Genomic DNA, 15,266 nt, shown 5'->3' with positions numbered 1-15,266 from the left:
AGAAGAAGGGAGTTGCAGTAATTGAGTTTTGAAAATATGATGGATTGGAGTACCGTGCAGAAATCCTGAAAGTGGAGAAGAGGTCTCAACTTTTTTAGAACTTGTAGTTTAAAGAAACATTCCTTAGTGGTATTGTTGACAAATTTTTAAGGTTTAGGTGGTTGTCGAGGATGACACCCAGGTCTCTCACTTGTTGGGCGAGACTTAATTGGGATGAAGGCGGAATGCTAGAAGGTCTGTAGCTGTCGTCCTGGGAGAAGATGAGGATCTCCGTCTTGTTGGGTGTTTAGTATTAAGTTGAGGCTGGTGAGAAGGTGGTTGATTGACTGAAGGCAGCTATTCCAGAAGCTAAGGGTCTTAGTGAGGGACTCCATGATCGGGATGAGTATTTGCACGTCGTCGGCACAGATGTAGTGAGTTAGCTTTAGATTCGCAAGTAGGTTACAGAGCGGGAGGAGGTAGATGTTGAAAAGAGTTGGGGAGAGCGATGAACCTTGAGGGACTCCCAGAGTGGAGCTGACCGGGTGGGATTCTTTATCATTGATTCTTACCTTGAAGAACCTGTTGATTAAGAAAGATTTAAACCGGCTGAAAGCAGCTCCAGTGATGCCTATATCTGCCAGCCGGTCTAGGAGTATTGAGTGGTTCACTGTGTCAAAGGCTGCCGATAGATCTAAAAGAGCGAGAAGAAATGGTTGTCTATTTTCTAGGTTCAGGAGGATGGTATCTGTTAGAGAGATTAATAGGGATTCAGTGTTCAGCGATTTGCAGAAACCGAATTAAGAAGGGGTGAGAATCTTGTGTTCCTCCAGGTATTCTGAAAGTTGCTTGTTGACAATTTTTTACAGTAGTTTGGCAATAAAAGGTAGGTTGGCTATAGGGTGGAAGTTTGCAGGATCGGCAGCTGACAGGTTTGTTTTTTTTAAAAGGGGTTTGAGAATGGCGAGCTTTAGAGAGTCTGGTACTACCCCTTGTGATAGGGAGCAATTTATTATTTCTGCAATGGGCTTAGCGATGATTTTTGGAATGGTGATAAGATTTGAAGGAATCTGGTCTGATGGTTGAAAGGAAGGTTTGAACTTCTTGAGAATGTTTTCTATTTCCAGGGATGATGTAGGCTCAAAAAATTCGAATGTTGATTCACAGTGGATTGTAGAGGTGAGAAGTGGTGGGGGCTGACGATTAGCAGTGATCAGAGGGGTTATAAGGTTGGTGATTTTTTTCTTGAAGAAGGTAGCAAGTTCTGTAGCTTTGCTTAGTGTTTGGTCATCCGGGATAGTTGGTGTAGACGGTTTGGTGAGAGCGGAGACGTATGAGAATAGGGCTTTAGAGTCGAAGATGAAGTGAAGTATTTTTTGGGCGAAGAAATCTCTCTTTGTTCTGAGGATAGTGTTTCTGTAGTGATTCATGAGTGATTTGTATATGGCCAGAGACGTTGTGGATGGGTTTTTACGCCATCCACAACTCTGATAACAGGGTTTCCTGTTATCAGGGTTCCTGTTATCAGGGTTTTAGCTATGTATTTATGCATACTTACTGCCCAACAGAGCAAGCATACTCAGCTCACCTCTGAAGGCTGCAACTAGGCGTGACACACTTCTGTCACCGGAAGGAGCTTCATTCTTTATTCATTATTATTCATACATGTTTCTTTGTGTTACACTGTGCCTCAGGTCATGCCCATGAAGAAAGCAACTTTGTGTTCCTCAGTTACCTTGAGTACCAACTCCCAGTTAGCTAATCAAATACCTTGTTTCTGCCTTGCAAGTAGCACCTGCTGCCTTCTAATACATTGGTGGGGACCTGTATGTAGTATTGAGCCTCGTTGGTAATGTTTTGAAGCTGAAATTTAGTGGCAAATTCTCCAGTAAGACCAAGAGACAAACTGAGTCAGAACACGGAGGCACGTCAACATCACTAGCAAACAAAAATGTCATCACAAGATAGCATGGGGGGAAAGCCATTGGCTTGAGATCTCCACACTGGGGTGAGACTATAATGGAAGAGAAAGATATGATAGAACATTCAAATACCACAAAGATGTAAATAATGTACAAATTAAAGCAATTTCTGGTGGATAGAAAGCTCAAGAATAATGAGACTCATTATAAAAGTTGGAAGGGCACAGACACAGAAATAGTAAAGAAAGTATTTCTTCTGGGAAGGATAGTAGATACCTGGAACAATTTTCTACTAAAGACAGTTGGGGGAAAATGACAGACTCAGAGGAAGAATGTGGCAAGCGCAAAGAAGGGAGAAATTGAGGATAAAGTCAGCGATCAAGAAGGATATGCAGTCTTGCAGCAGCAAAGGTACACAGGCAGATTAGATGGGCCTAAATAGTTTTATATGAAGACAGTTTCTACGCTTCTCAGCCTTGTGGGCTGGATTTTAAATGCCCTGCGTGTGTAAATCCGGCCGGATTTACGTGCGCAGAGCCCCGGGACGCGCATAAGTCCCGGGGCTTCGTAAAAGGGGTGTGTCGGGGGCGTTCCGGGAATGACGCGGCGTTTCGGGGGCATGACGCGGCGTTTCAGGGGTGGGCCCGGGGGCGCGGCGCCGGCCCAGGGGCGTGGTCGAGGCCTCCGGACCAGCCCCCGGGTCGCGCGCAGATTTACGTCTGCTTTCAGCAGGCGTAAATCTGCCAACAAAGGTAAGGGAGGGTTAGATAGGGCCGGGGGGGTGGGTTAGGTAGGAGAAGGGAGGGGAAAGTGGGGGGAGGGCGAAGGAAAGTTCCCTCCGAGGCCGCTCCGAAATCGGAGCGGCCTCGGAGGAAACAGGCAGCGCGCGCTGGGCTCGGCGCACGCAGGTTGCACAAATGTGCACCCCTTTGCACGCGCTGACCCCGGATTTTATAAGATACGCGCGTAGCCGCGCGTATCTTATAAAATCCAGCGTACTTTTGTTCGCGCCTGGTGCGCAAACAAAAGTACGCGCTCGCGCAAAATTATAAAATCTACCCCTGTATGTAGGGATATACCCCTCCTTGAGGTAGATGCAGCTATGTTACTAAAACACTGCCTTTCATAGATTTAATCTCCATATAAAATGTTGTATGCTATCAATGCTAATTATTAAAATAAAGAAACTAAAGTACACACACAATCATCAACATTTTGTGTTTGAAAACATTTATATTTTATAACACACTGAAGGGCAGTGTTGGTTTTTTTTTCTTGGCTCAGAAATTTCTCCCAGCAGTATTCTGCACTGTTTATCTGGTTGCAAACTTTTACAGACACAAAGTATTTTAAGAAGTCCTCTGGAAATGGCCTGAGGTAATTTCAAACTTAACAGACCCTGTCCCACCAGAGCTCATTACAGCGAATTTTATAACAAAATACCCGCTACTTAATTTTCAGAGCTTAGCCAAGCGTGCTAGCACTGCAGATGCATTAAGTACAATTAATGGTATAATAAAAGCAGTGGAGGGCTGTTTAACATTTACGAACCAGCAGTAAACACTGGCTCCATCTTCTCTAACAGTCAGCCATGTGTCAAAGTGCCAGAAGTGTCTGAATTCTCTATACTGGGGGGAAATACAAACAGTCCTGCAAGAGAAACATCCTTTGTCCTTTCATAATTCCACCCAGTTAACCAAGTAAGAGGTTCTAAAATCTTTCCTTCCAGTTATGTCACCGACATTAGCACTTCTCCCCTGTCGGTCTCAGAGTCCAAAACAATAAACCCAAATCCCTAATTCAAGAGGAAAATGGAAAATTCAATTGCACACACAAAAAAAGTGGCTTATGCTTCACACCAAATGATTTAGCGTCATGACTTAGAACACAAACAGACATTTTAAAAGAAATAAAGGGAGATGCATCTTATTAGATACAAACTACTATAGAAAGTTTTCTAATCTAATTTGCTGGAAATACAAATTTCTCTTGATAGATCACAAAAAAAAAAAAGTTACCTAATCAAATGCACAGCATACAGCCATTATGTACAGCATCTCATGTATATTTTATTATTTTGCTCTATATCCTTTTCAAAGTAGCAACATAAGATTCTTATGTAAATTTATATACGGACCATCATAACACCCATGTACATGTGGTAACCAATTAACCATATATATATATATACAACTTCTTAGTACGCATGGTAATACATAATCATAAGTCCACATAGTTCAATAAGGTTTTATGAAAAATCTTTCATTGCAGATAAAAAAACGAAATGTTACTTTCCTTTCAATTGAAAAATACCCAATAGGATAATATGCTTCATTCACTACATCAGAGGCTAATTCCTTTAAATACAAAATCTACTGCTGGTCAGTTTATCCATTCAATGTCTTTATGGGAGCAAAAACTAGAGAATGTTAGTAAAAATAAAAGTACATTACTCTCCATGTTCTTTATTTTCTTCTTAAACAAACCCATATTTCTCTGTCAGCATTCTTCCAGTAAGCAGCCATCTTGAAACGTCATGGAAAATCATGTTTATTTAAAAGGGAAATATTGTAACATGGCTCTGTGAGATTGGTTATACTTTATAACATGCATTACCATCAACCATCAGAATATATTGTATATGACATATGCTTCAGGATAAGACACTCCAATCTATTTTAGCATCTAACCACTTGGGATGTACCAACTGAAAACAAAAGATCTATTCCTGTTCCCTTTGGCTTAATTATTGTATTGTCACCCCCACGCCAATCAGAGTGCATATGATCTAGAATGATCCAATTAATTTCTTCAAATGAATGTCCCACTTGCACAAAATGAGAAACTACCAAGGCTTCATGTTTTAACATTTACAAGTAGCTTCTATGCTTGATCAATCTGGTTTTAATCATATGTTTGGTTTTGCCCACATAATAAAATTTACAGGAGTACATTATCACATATATAATTCTACAGTTCCACCCCTGTTGTAATTTACAGTCTGACCAAATGAAATAACTACATGATCACTGTTTAATATAAGTGAGCATATTACAATAGAGATGTTATTCAGCTGAACCTTTCGGTTTGGCCATCGTTATCGGCTCGCCACAAGAAATTTCGTTTTTCCATGGTTCGGGATGATTTTATTTTGGCTGCCCCGGAACAAAACCTAAAACCCACCCCCCAACCCTTCAAATTTAATTAATTGAACCCCCCCAAAACTTGTCAAAAATCCTTGGTGGTCCAGCGGGGGTCCCGGGAGCGATCTCCCGCTCTCTGCCAATAATCAAAATGGCACCGATGGCCCTTTGCCCTTGCCATGTGACAGGGGCTATCGGTGCCATTGGCCAGCCTCTGTCACATGGTAGGAGCAATGGACGGCTGGTGCCATCTTAAAAAATGGTGCGGGTCATCCATTGCTCCTACCATGTGACAGGGGCAAAGAAACTGCTTGAAAAAGTTAGAACATGAAGCCCTGTGTGTGTCTCATTTTGTACAAGTGGGACATTCATTTGAAGAAATTAAGTGGACCAAATTAAGTGGACCATTCTAGGTCATCTACATTCTAATTTGCATGGGGATGACAGAATAAAATTATTAAACCATAGGGAACAGGAATGGATCTTTCGTTTTCAATTGGTAGATCCGCAGGGATTAAATGCTGAAACAGATTGTAGCGCCTTATTTTGAACCATAAGTCATATACAATATATTATGTTGAGCGGTGGTAATAAATGATGGATAGTATAATCAATCATGCTTCAAATAAATGTGATGTTTCTAGGATGTCTAAAGATGGCTGGTTCCTGGAAGAAGACCATCAGAGAAATGTGGGTTTGTTTAGGAAAAAATTGTAACTGCGTGGAGAGTAATGAACTTTTATTTTTTACTAACATTTTCTAATTTGTGCTCCCATAGAGACATTGAATGGATGGATGAAGTACCAGCAGTAGCTTTTTAAAAAGATTTTGTATTTAAAGGAATTAGTCCCTGATGTAGTGAATGAAACGCAATATCATATCAGGTATTTTTCAAGTAAAAGCAAAGTTATCTGTAAAAAACTTTTTTCAGAAATCTTTATTGAACTGTGTGGACCTATGATTATGTATGACCAAGGGTATTAAGAAGTTGTATAGATATGCTTATCACGTGTACATGGGTGTTATTATGGTCCTTAAATAAATTTACATAAGACACTTATGTTGCTACTTTGAAAAGGATATGAAAGAAAATAATAAAATATTTATCAAATTCTATACGTATTGGCAATAAAAGTTTCTTTGCCATTGTGAAGATTAAAATTATTTACGATATGAAATTTTTATTCAGTATGTCATATTGGCTGTAAGCCCGAATTGGGAAATAAATACTTTCTGCTTGGTATAAAGTATTTTTGTTTTCTAACTCACCAATTATTACTACTGACTGTAATCTATGTTATATACGAATAAATGTTCTTATTTCAAGGTTCTCGCTCTCAGGGAAAAGTGTTTAATTCATCTACTTTGTAGTCAGGAGGAAAGGCAAGCTATAGAGCTAATCGGCTAGGTGTTATGGTTGTGAGGTGTTTGTGGACTCTTAGGTGCTGCAGCGATGGCCACTCCCATGGGGAGGAACCCCGCGGGAAACTGCAGTACCAGGCTAGACTCAGATGCACAAACACAGATAGTTTTATTATACAGCTTGTAGAGACCACCAGAGGTGGCAGTAGTGAGCAGATTCCTGCAGCAGCAGTCTTGGGTCCTCGGCTGAGGAGACCCATCCCACAATGGTGGTGTAGATAGCTCCGATGCAGGTTTTCAATGTGGAGCTGTAGGTGAGACAGAGTGGCTGTCTCATTTTTCCTAAGTACTAAGCATTTTTCCTATGGACACAACATGGGGAAAAAACCTTTAGTACATCAGCTCCATAGTTATTTATTTGGATCAAAGAAATGTATAAATCCTGAGAGGGAACCTCTTTCAGATGATAGGGTGCAGCAGATTTGTTTTAGACCACTAAACTGCTTTAAACAGCTACCTGGTGCGCACAAATGTACACCCGATTTTATAACATGTGTGCGCTGCTGCATGCATGTTATAAAATCCGGGGTCGGCACGCACAAGGGGGTGCACACATATGCACCTTGCGCACGCCGAGCCCAAGGGGAGCCCCGATGGCTTTCCCCGTTCCCTCCGAGGCCGCTCCGAAATCGGAGCGGCCTCGGAGGGAACTTTTTTTTGGATCCCCCCCACGTTTCCCTCCCTTCCCTTATCTAACCCACCCTCCCGGCCCTACCTAAATCCCCCCTACCTTGTTTGATGGAGTTATGCCTGCCTCTCGCAGGCGTAACTTGCCTGGGCCAGCTGGCCAGGTCCCGACACAGGCCGCTGTGTCGGGGCACTTGGCCATGCCCCCGGACCGCCCCGGACTGCAAACACGCCCATGGAAACGCCCCCGGACCATCCATTTTAGCAAGCCCCGAGACATACGCGTGTCCCGGGGCTTGCGCACGCCGCCAAGCCTATGCAAAATAGGCTTGGCACGCGCAGGGGCAGATTTCTTCAGGTTACGCACGTAGCCTTTGAAAATCTGCCCCATTATGTTTTAATATATAATTAGGACTTGCTCAACATTAGAGCTTCATTCCTCTTTTATAGCAGTTGCATCTCTGGTATCTTTGACAGCTTTCTCTTTCTTTTCATATAAACAAAGGTTTTCTGATATTATTTAAAAATCAATCAATCAAATCTATGGTGGCTAGAAAAGAATTTGCCACAAGGTAGAATACCACAAGAGTTACCAAACAGGTGACTCACAAAAACTATAGTAGAAAACCAGATCCAATTAATTTGTTAAATATAGTTATGCATAAAATGTTTGATAAAGCATATTTTCATTCAGCAGCTTCCAAACTATTTATTAATACCTTACTCATCAATGTTTCAGCTCTTTCTATATCTTTAAGAAAAATAAAGCAAATTGCCAACCTAGATTTTCATGCATATGGTTCACAAACATAAAACAATTGTAAATATATCACATACAGTGAAAGAAGTGAGTTTTTCTTCATGTTTTGAATCTCTTCAACCTACTTTTGTTCAATGAGAAAAAAACTGCCTTGATCAATATATTTACAAATACATAGGGAGCTCAACTTTCACAGCTGTTCACAGTACACAATTTGCATGTATAAATGGACCTGCAGAAATTAAAGCAAGTATTTTGTAACCTGTGTGGCATGTGCCGCATAGTTTATAAATTACAGAGAATTTTTGCCCCAAAAGTATACGTGTATGTTGTAATAAATATATATATATATTTCTAATGTCAGAAAATGCTGACTTTCTCTACCCATTTTATAAACATATATGCATATATTTTAGGCACATAAAAATAAATAACATGGCTGCCCTGATTTAAATGCAGAGGCAGGCATTTTATAAAGTACACCAGTCTGAAAATACTTGCACACATACCTGAACTCACCAGTTCGTCAATATGTCCACCAGTTCACCTAGATCCTCTAGCACTTCACCTTGACCTCCCCGCCAGGTTACCTAGACCTCTCACCCAGAAAGTGCAGACAGAGAACATATCTGATTTCAACTGAGCAAGTCCATGAACAGGTGTAAACTATTTCAGACAAGTTCGGTAAGGTAAACTTCTAATAAAATAGCAACTTGCACGCGTACTTTTGAGCCCTGCCCTGGAATGACCTTAAACTGTTCTTTTTTCCCCCCTGATAAAATGTACGCACCATACTGCAAGTACACATGTACTCTTCAATTTTATAAAACAGCGTACACACACGTACATTTTACTTACATACAAAACCCCCTTTGAAAAATTCACTCCAAAATATACAATTCACAAATGAACCATTAACAATCATAACACAAACTAGAGACAGAGCGATATCAATTGCTGGCCCAATGCTGTGGAACTCAATGCCAGAGAATCTTCGAATAATAACTGACATTAAGAAATTTAAGAAAGAACTGAAAACCTGGCTATTCGATAATGCCTATTCTCTGACTAGTATAACCAATTCCCCCTCACTCTGATAACCAGCTTTGTCCTACACATTACCCCACACTCTCCTCCCCCCCCCCCCCCCCCCCATAACGATTACAAATGCATCTTATATGGCTGTCTTTGAAGTACATCCTTAGATTTGGAATGTTTACCTTGAATGTTTACCTGTATGTGTGCCTGCCTTTGTAACTCACCCTCTGTCTGCGAGGGTTAAACCTGTACACCGTTGTGATCTAGTGGAATGACGGTACATAAAACACTCAAATAATAAAAGTAACTGAAGTAATGCAGACAACGAGCCCAATGTTTCTACGTCAAAATTCCTATTAAAACAGACCCCAGTATGCACACAAAAGTCACTGAAGCAGGTGTTCAAGATGCGCTCCCTCATCTTTCAGGAATAAAATAAGGGAAAAAATCATCCCCCTTCCAAATACAGTAGTGACCCCCCCCCCCCCCCCAAACAATGAACTTTTGCTGTGGTAAACAGGAGTTATTGGTTTCACTTGTGACTCTAATGTGGAAACTAACCTTTACTTAGATGAGCTACTGCCCTGACTGAACTGCTCTTATGCCAGCAGAGCAATGATGTAGAGACATACACTAGGGAAGGGCTCAAACGCAACTAACAAGTCCTCAACAGCCCATCAACCACTAAAGAAAACACTTAGGTATCTTGATTATGCTTACTAAACTCAAACACATGCAACTGTGTTAATTTACTTCTGTCCATGGGCTAATTGTGACTACAAAACAGCTGTTCCATCTTTTCTGCTCATAATGCCATTTTATCTTTGTTCCAAATAAGCACGCAAATTCTACAAGCAAAACCAACATGCTCAAAGTTTTCCATTTTCCGGTGCTTGTTCCTTTATCATTTCACCAGCCAGCATAAGCATTTGGAACTTTACCCAACGTTTATTACAAACTGAGCACATATTTACAAAAGTGTTCCATCCATACTATGCCTCTGCCAAAACTCTTGCAAATACGGCTAGTTGTGCTTTCAGCTTCACTACCTGGATTGCTGGAATCTTGCCTGCTATGAGCTTACATTTAACAGAACATGTACAACTGTGCAGTGGTGATGGGATACATTTTTAATATAAGACGACATTTTTGTGTCCTTCCAAGACCTTGTTATAAACTTCATCAGACATAAGTGTTTTCACCTTTAGTTTGTATATTTCCCTAATTCGCTTGGCATATACATGAATAAAAGGACAACAGGTGGGGCTAAGCCTAAAGTAGCATGCTTCACCGATGTGTTGTACCAGCTGTCCTTCTAAGCCCATATTTGCTTGGCACCCATGTTCTAGTAAGACAATCCAAACAATTTATGGGCAGGCACAATGCCATCCAAACACATGGGCATGAATGTCACCAGCCAAGAGACCATTATAAGCAGCACATCTCTGTTGTGGCTAGAAGTTCACACCATAATAATCCAAATGCCTGTCTGTTCTGAGGATTTCTGCCTCTAGGGATGTGACATTGTTGATCCATTTTTTTTTTGCCTGGATTAACTTTGCCTCTGTGCTCTGATAAAGAATTTGGTATTTTTAGAAAGGGCCTTAAACATGGCTCTTCACCAGAGTAGATAAGCCTTAATACTATCCAAGAGACTGTATTTATTTTTATTTCCTGATGATACAGGGGCAGATTTTAAAACCTGCACGTGGGCGCAAATTGGTTCGCGCAACCCGGCGCGAACAAATCTACGCCCGATTTTATAACATGAACGCGCAGCCACACTCGTGTTATAAAATCCAGGGTCGGCGCGCACAAGGGGGGTGCACAACCGCGCAACTTGCGCGCGCCGAGCTGCACAGCCTGCCTGCATTCCCTCAGAGGCCGCTCCGAAATCGGAGCGGCCTCGGAGGAACTTTCCTTCTGCCCCCACCTTCCCCTCCCTTCCCCTACCTAGAACCCCCCCTTACCTTTGTTGAAGAAGTTACGCGCGCCGGCCAATGGGCAGCCAGCAATCCCGGGCACAGCAGCAAATGGCCGCTGTGCCTGGAAGCTCAGGCCATGCCCCCGCCCCTTTTTGCAAGCCCCGGGACATACACGCGTCCCAGGGCTTGCACGTGCCGCCGAGCCTATGCAAGATAGGCTCGGCGAGCGCAGGGGCAGGCAGGGGAAGCTTTTCGGGGGTTGCGCACGTAACCCTTTGAAAATCTGCCCCTTTACTTGTTCATTGTTTCTATGTATAACTGTTCTTTCTTGTTTTCATTGCTTTCCTCTAGCAAGCATGAGTTTTAATACATTTTAATGTTTTGGTCTAATCTTGTTACATTTGTATCATTTTTAATGCTTCAGTTTTTTGCTTGTACTGGTTTTTACTGATGTGCTTGAATAAGCTTAAGTGTGTTGGTCAAAATTCTGTTACTTTTTGATCATTTTCATTGCTTTACTGTTCTTAGGTATGATCATAGCTTTCTGTTTTCATTGCTTTAATTCGGTATTATTTATTTGTTACATTTTTGTTGTTTTAGTTGTATTTGTTGATTTTTATTGATGAACTTATATTGTCTTAACAGTATTTGCCTTACTTTAATTGTAAATAAAGGCGATTCATCATATTAACATAACAACATAGTAATGATGGCAGAAATAGACCAAATGGTCCATCCAGTCTACCCAGCAAGTTTCTTATGGTAGTAATTGCCGATCCATGCAGGTTACCCCTATGTTTTTGTTAAGGACAGTAAATGCCACTCTGTGCAGGGGACCCCCAAGCCCTATGTTAAGGCTAGCAATATTTACAAAATTACTGTTAGCAACATTTTTATGGGGTGAACAGCCTTCTTAATAATTCAGACATTGCTACTTGAACGTGCTTTGCTTTTGGAGTTAGCCAAAGAAGCAGTCCTGTGCTTTATCCCTAATGCCTGCATATCAGTACCTGGACCATAAAAGTTGGAGCCCAGCGTTCGTTGACATCTGAATCCAATGCCGCTTTTTCTTCACCATCAAAGCAGAGTGTGATGTTGCAGATGCATTGAAAGCATCAAAGCTAATTGGTTAAGGGTAGCAATTCCTGTGCCTTCTGTTAAGGGTAGTAACTGCCACTCCATGCAGCTTACCCCCATGTAACCTTTCCTTCATTTCCAACCTCTAGCTTTTAGGGATCCACTGTGTTTATTCCATGCTCTTTTGAATTCATTTTCTGTTTTTGTCCTCACTACCACTTCAGGAAGGACATTCCAGGCATCCACTACCTTCTCCATGAAGAAATCTCTCCTGATGTTGGTTTTGAGTAGTCCTCCCAGGAGGTTCATTTTGTGTCCTCTAGTTCTACAGTTTCCTTTCCAATGGAAAAGATTCAAAGTTTGTGCATCATTAAGACCTTTCAGATATCTGAAAGGTTGTATCATATCTCCCTAGACCTCCTTTCTTTCAGGGTATATATATTCAGATCCTTTCTTCATAAGTCTTCCGATGCAGACCCCACACCATTTTGGGAAACCCATCTCTGGACCATCTCCGTCCTGTCCTTATTCTTTTTGAGATAAGGGCTCCAGAATTGAACACTGTATTTCAGGTAAGGCCTCACCAAGGACCCTGTACAAGGGCATTATCACCTTCTTTTTCTGCTGGTTCTTCCTCTCTCTGTGCAGCCCAGCATTCTTCAGGCTTTAGCTATCACCTTGTCACATTGCTTCACCACCTTCAGATTGTCAGAAACTATTACCCCAAGGTCCCTCTCCCAGTCCATGTATATTAGTCTTTCACTCCCCCATCACATACACATACAGCTCTTTTGGATTACCGTACCCCAGGTGCACGATTCTATACTTCTTGGCATGGAATCCCAGCTGCCAAAACTTAGACTTCTCGTCAAGCTTTCTTAAATCATTTTTCATTCTCTCTACACCTTCAGGTGTGACCACTTTGTTGCAGATCTTAGTATCATTCGCAAACAGATAAACTTTATCTTTTATCCATTCCAAATGTCGCTCACAAGGATATTGTCAGAACTGGTCCTAAAACTGATCCCTGTGGTACTCCAGTTAACAACGTTCTCTCTTCAGAACAGATTCCATTTATCATTACAAACTGTCTCCTGTCAGTCAACCAATTTGTAATCCACTCTACCACCTTGGTGCCCATTCTCAAGCCTCTCATTTTATTCACAAGTCTTCTATGTGGGACCATATGAAAAGCTTTGCTGAAATCCAAGTAAATCACATATAGCACTCTTCCTTGAATCAACTCTCTAGTTACCCAATCAAAAAAATCAATTAGGTTTTGTCTGACAGAACCTTCTCCTGGTGAATCCATGCTGCCTTGGGTCCAGCAACCCACAGGATTGTGAATAGTTCAGTAGAGTCTCCATTAATTTTCCCACCACTGAAATAAGGTTAACTGGCCTATAGTTTCCAGCCTCCTCTTTGCTACCATCCTTGTGAAGCGGGACCACAACCACTCTTCTCCAATTGAGTGGTACCCATCTCATTTCCAGGGATCTATTGAGCAAGTCTTTCAGCGGACCCACTAGCACATCTCTAAGCTCCATTAGTATCTTAGGATGTACCTCATCTGGACCCATGGTCTTTTCCATTTTCAGTTATCCCAGCTCTTCCCATACATTCTCTTCTGTCAATGGGGATTGCATCTACCTGACTTCCATCCAAGGTCTTGTCAATCAGCAACAATCCATCTCCTGGGTCTTCTTTACTGAACACAGAACTGAAGTATGTGTTTAATTTTTCTGCATTTCTTCATCTTTCTCCACACATTGCTCCTTGTCACCTTTAAATTTCATTATACCACCTCAGGCTGTCCACCTTTCTTTGATATATCTGAAAAATGTTTTGTCTCCTCGCTTTACCTCTTAGGCAATCCTTTCTTCCACTTGACCTTTTGCTTTCCAGACTTATTTCTTTGTCTCCATTTTCACCAGGTATTCTTCCCTGTCTTCCTCTTTTTGGGATATTTTGTACTTCTTCAGTGCTGTTCTTTTTGCCTTTATTTTTTCAGCCACCTCCTTTGAGAACCAGGTTTCACCAGGTATTCTTCCCTGTCTTTCACCAGGTATTCTTCCCTGTCTTCCTCTTTTTGGGATATTTTGTACTTCTTCAGTGCTGTTCTCTTTGCCTTTATTTTTTCAGCCATCTCCTTTGAGAACCAGATCGGTTTCTTTTTCCATTAACCTTTGCTTACTTTCTGACATATAGATTTGTTGCCTTTGTCCTGGCTCCTTTTAATTTGAATAACATATATCACATACCTGTATATATGAATATTAATAAGATATATTTGTATCAAACTTTATATCAAACAATTTGTTTAAAAGTTTTCTTGTATATTTACAATACAATGTAAATCATCACTCACACTCGTACAATACATACAGTACAATAAAATATGCATTTTTCTACAATTTGTATCAAACATAATATATTTTAAACATTTATAAAAAATGTATAAAAACACTCCTATAAATACCAAATTATTCTCTACACACAATTTCCCCACATTCCTAGTGGTATAATCCTTATATTGTTCTTTCTTCTTCCAAATGATTCCTCTTATCATTCTTCTATTCCCGACAAGAGACTCCTGTGTCACCCACGGTTTCGTCAGGGGATTCAAAGCTTATCATCTAAATGGATCACCACTTATTTAACTGGGAGCCATCCATATTAAACTCTGCTTGAGAATTTCACCATTCTTTAATCTCTGAGAAATCAATTGTAACACTTCTCACCACAGATCACAGAGCACAACAAATTCTATCTTCAATTCCAGGACCAATTATTATTCTCCTTGTCGCAGCTACCAACTACTTTTTCGTCCTTTATTACAACATTTTCATGACGCTCATTTCCAGGAACAGTTATTGTTCTTCTTACCGCAGCCGACTGCTTTCCATCGTCACACATCCTCCGCAGCATTCTGATGGAGGACGATGCCGATGTTATGAAAATATTGAAACAAAGGATGGAAAGCAGTCGGCTGCGATAAGAACAATAACTGTTCCTGGAAGTGAACGTCATGAAAATGTTGTAATAAAGGACGGAAAAGTAGATTTAACTACTCTGAAAATTGACCATTTAATCCTACTCTGTTTCCTGTTTTTCAACCAGTTTGTAATCCTCAAAAGGACACCGCCTCCTATCCCATGACTTTTTAGTTTCCTTAGAAGCCTCTCATGAGGGACTTTGTCAAACACCTTCTGAAAATCCAAATATACTACATCTACTGGCTCACCTTTACTCGCATGTTTATTAACCCCTTCAAAAGAATGTGAGGCAAGAGTTTCCTTGGGTGAATCCATGCTGATTGCATTCCATTAAAACATGTCTTTCTATATGCTCTGTGATTTCGATCTTTAGAATA

At 40.9% G+C, this 15,266-nt stretch overlaps 1 protein-coding gene across 3 annotated transcripts in view; it reads right to left on the bottom strand.

Moving 5' to 3' along the window:
• The window catches only part of NPAS3 (neuronal PAS domain protein 3), a 1,664,600-nt gene that overhangs the window by 901,609 nt on the left and 747,725 nt on the right, over window positions 1–15,266 (bottom strand). The gene's annotated exons all lie outside the window — the stretch shown is intronic.

This window comes from Rhinatrema bivittatum, chromosome 4 (assembly GCF_901001135.1).
Source record: "Rhinatrema bivittatum chromosome 4, aRhiBiv1.1, whole genome shotgun sequence".
NCBI classification, from domain to species: Eukaryota; Metazoa; Chordata; class Amphibia; order Gymnophiona; family Rhinatrematidae; genus Rhinatrema; species Rhinatrema bivittatum.
This window is presented reverse-complemented; position numbering and strand designations above follow the sequence as displayed.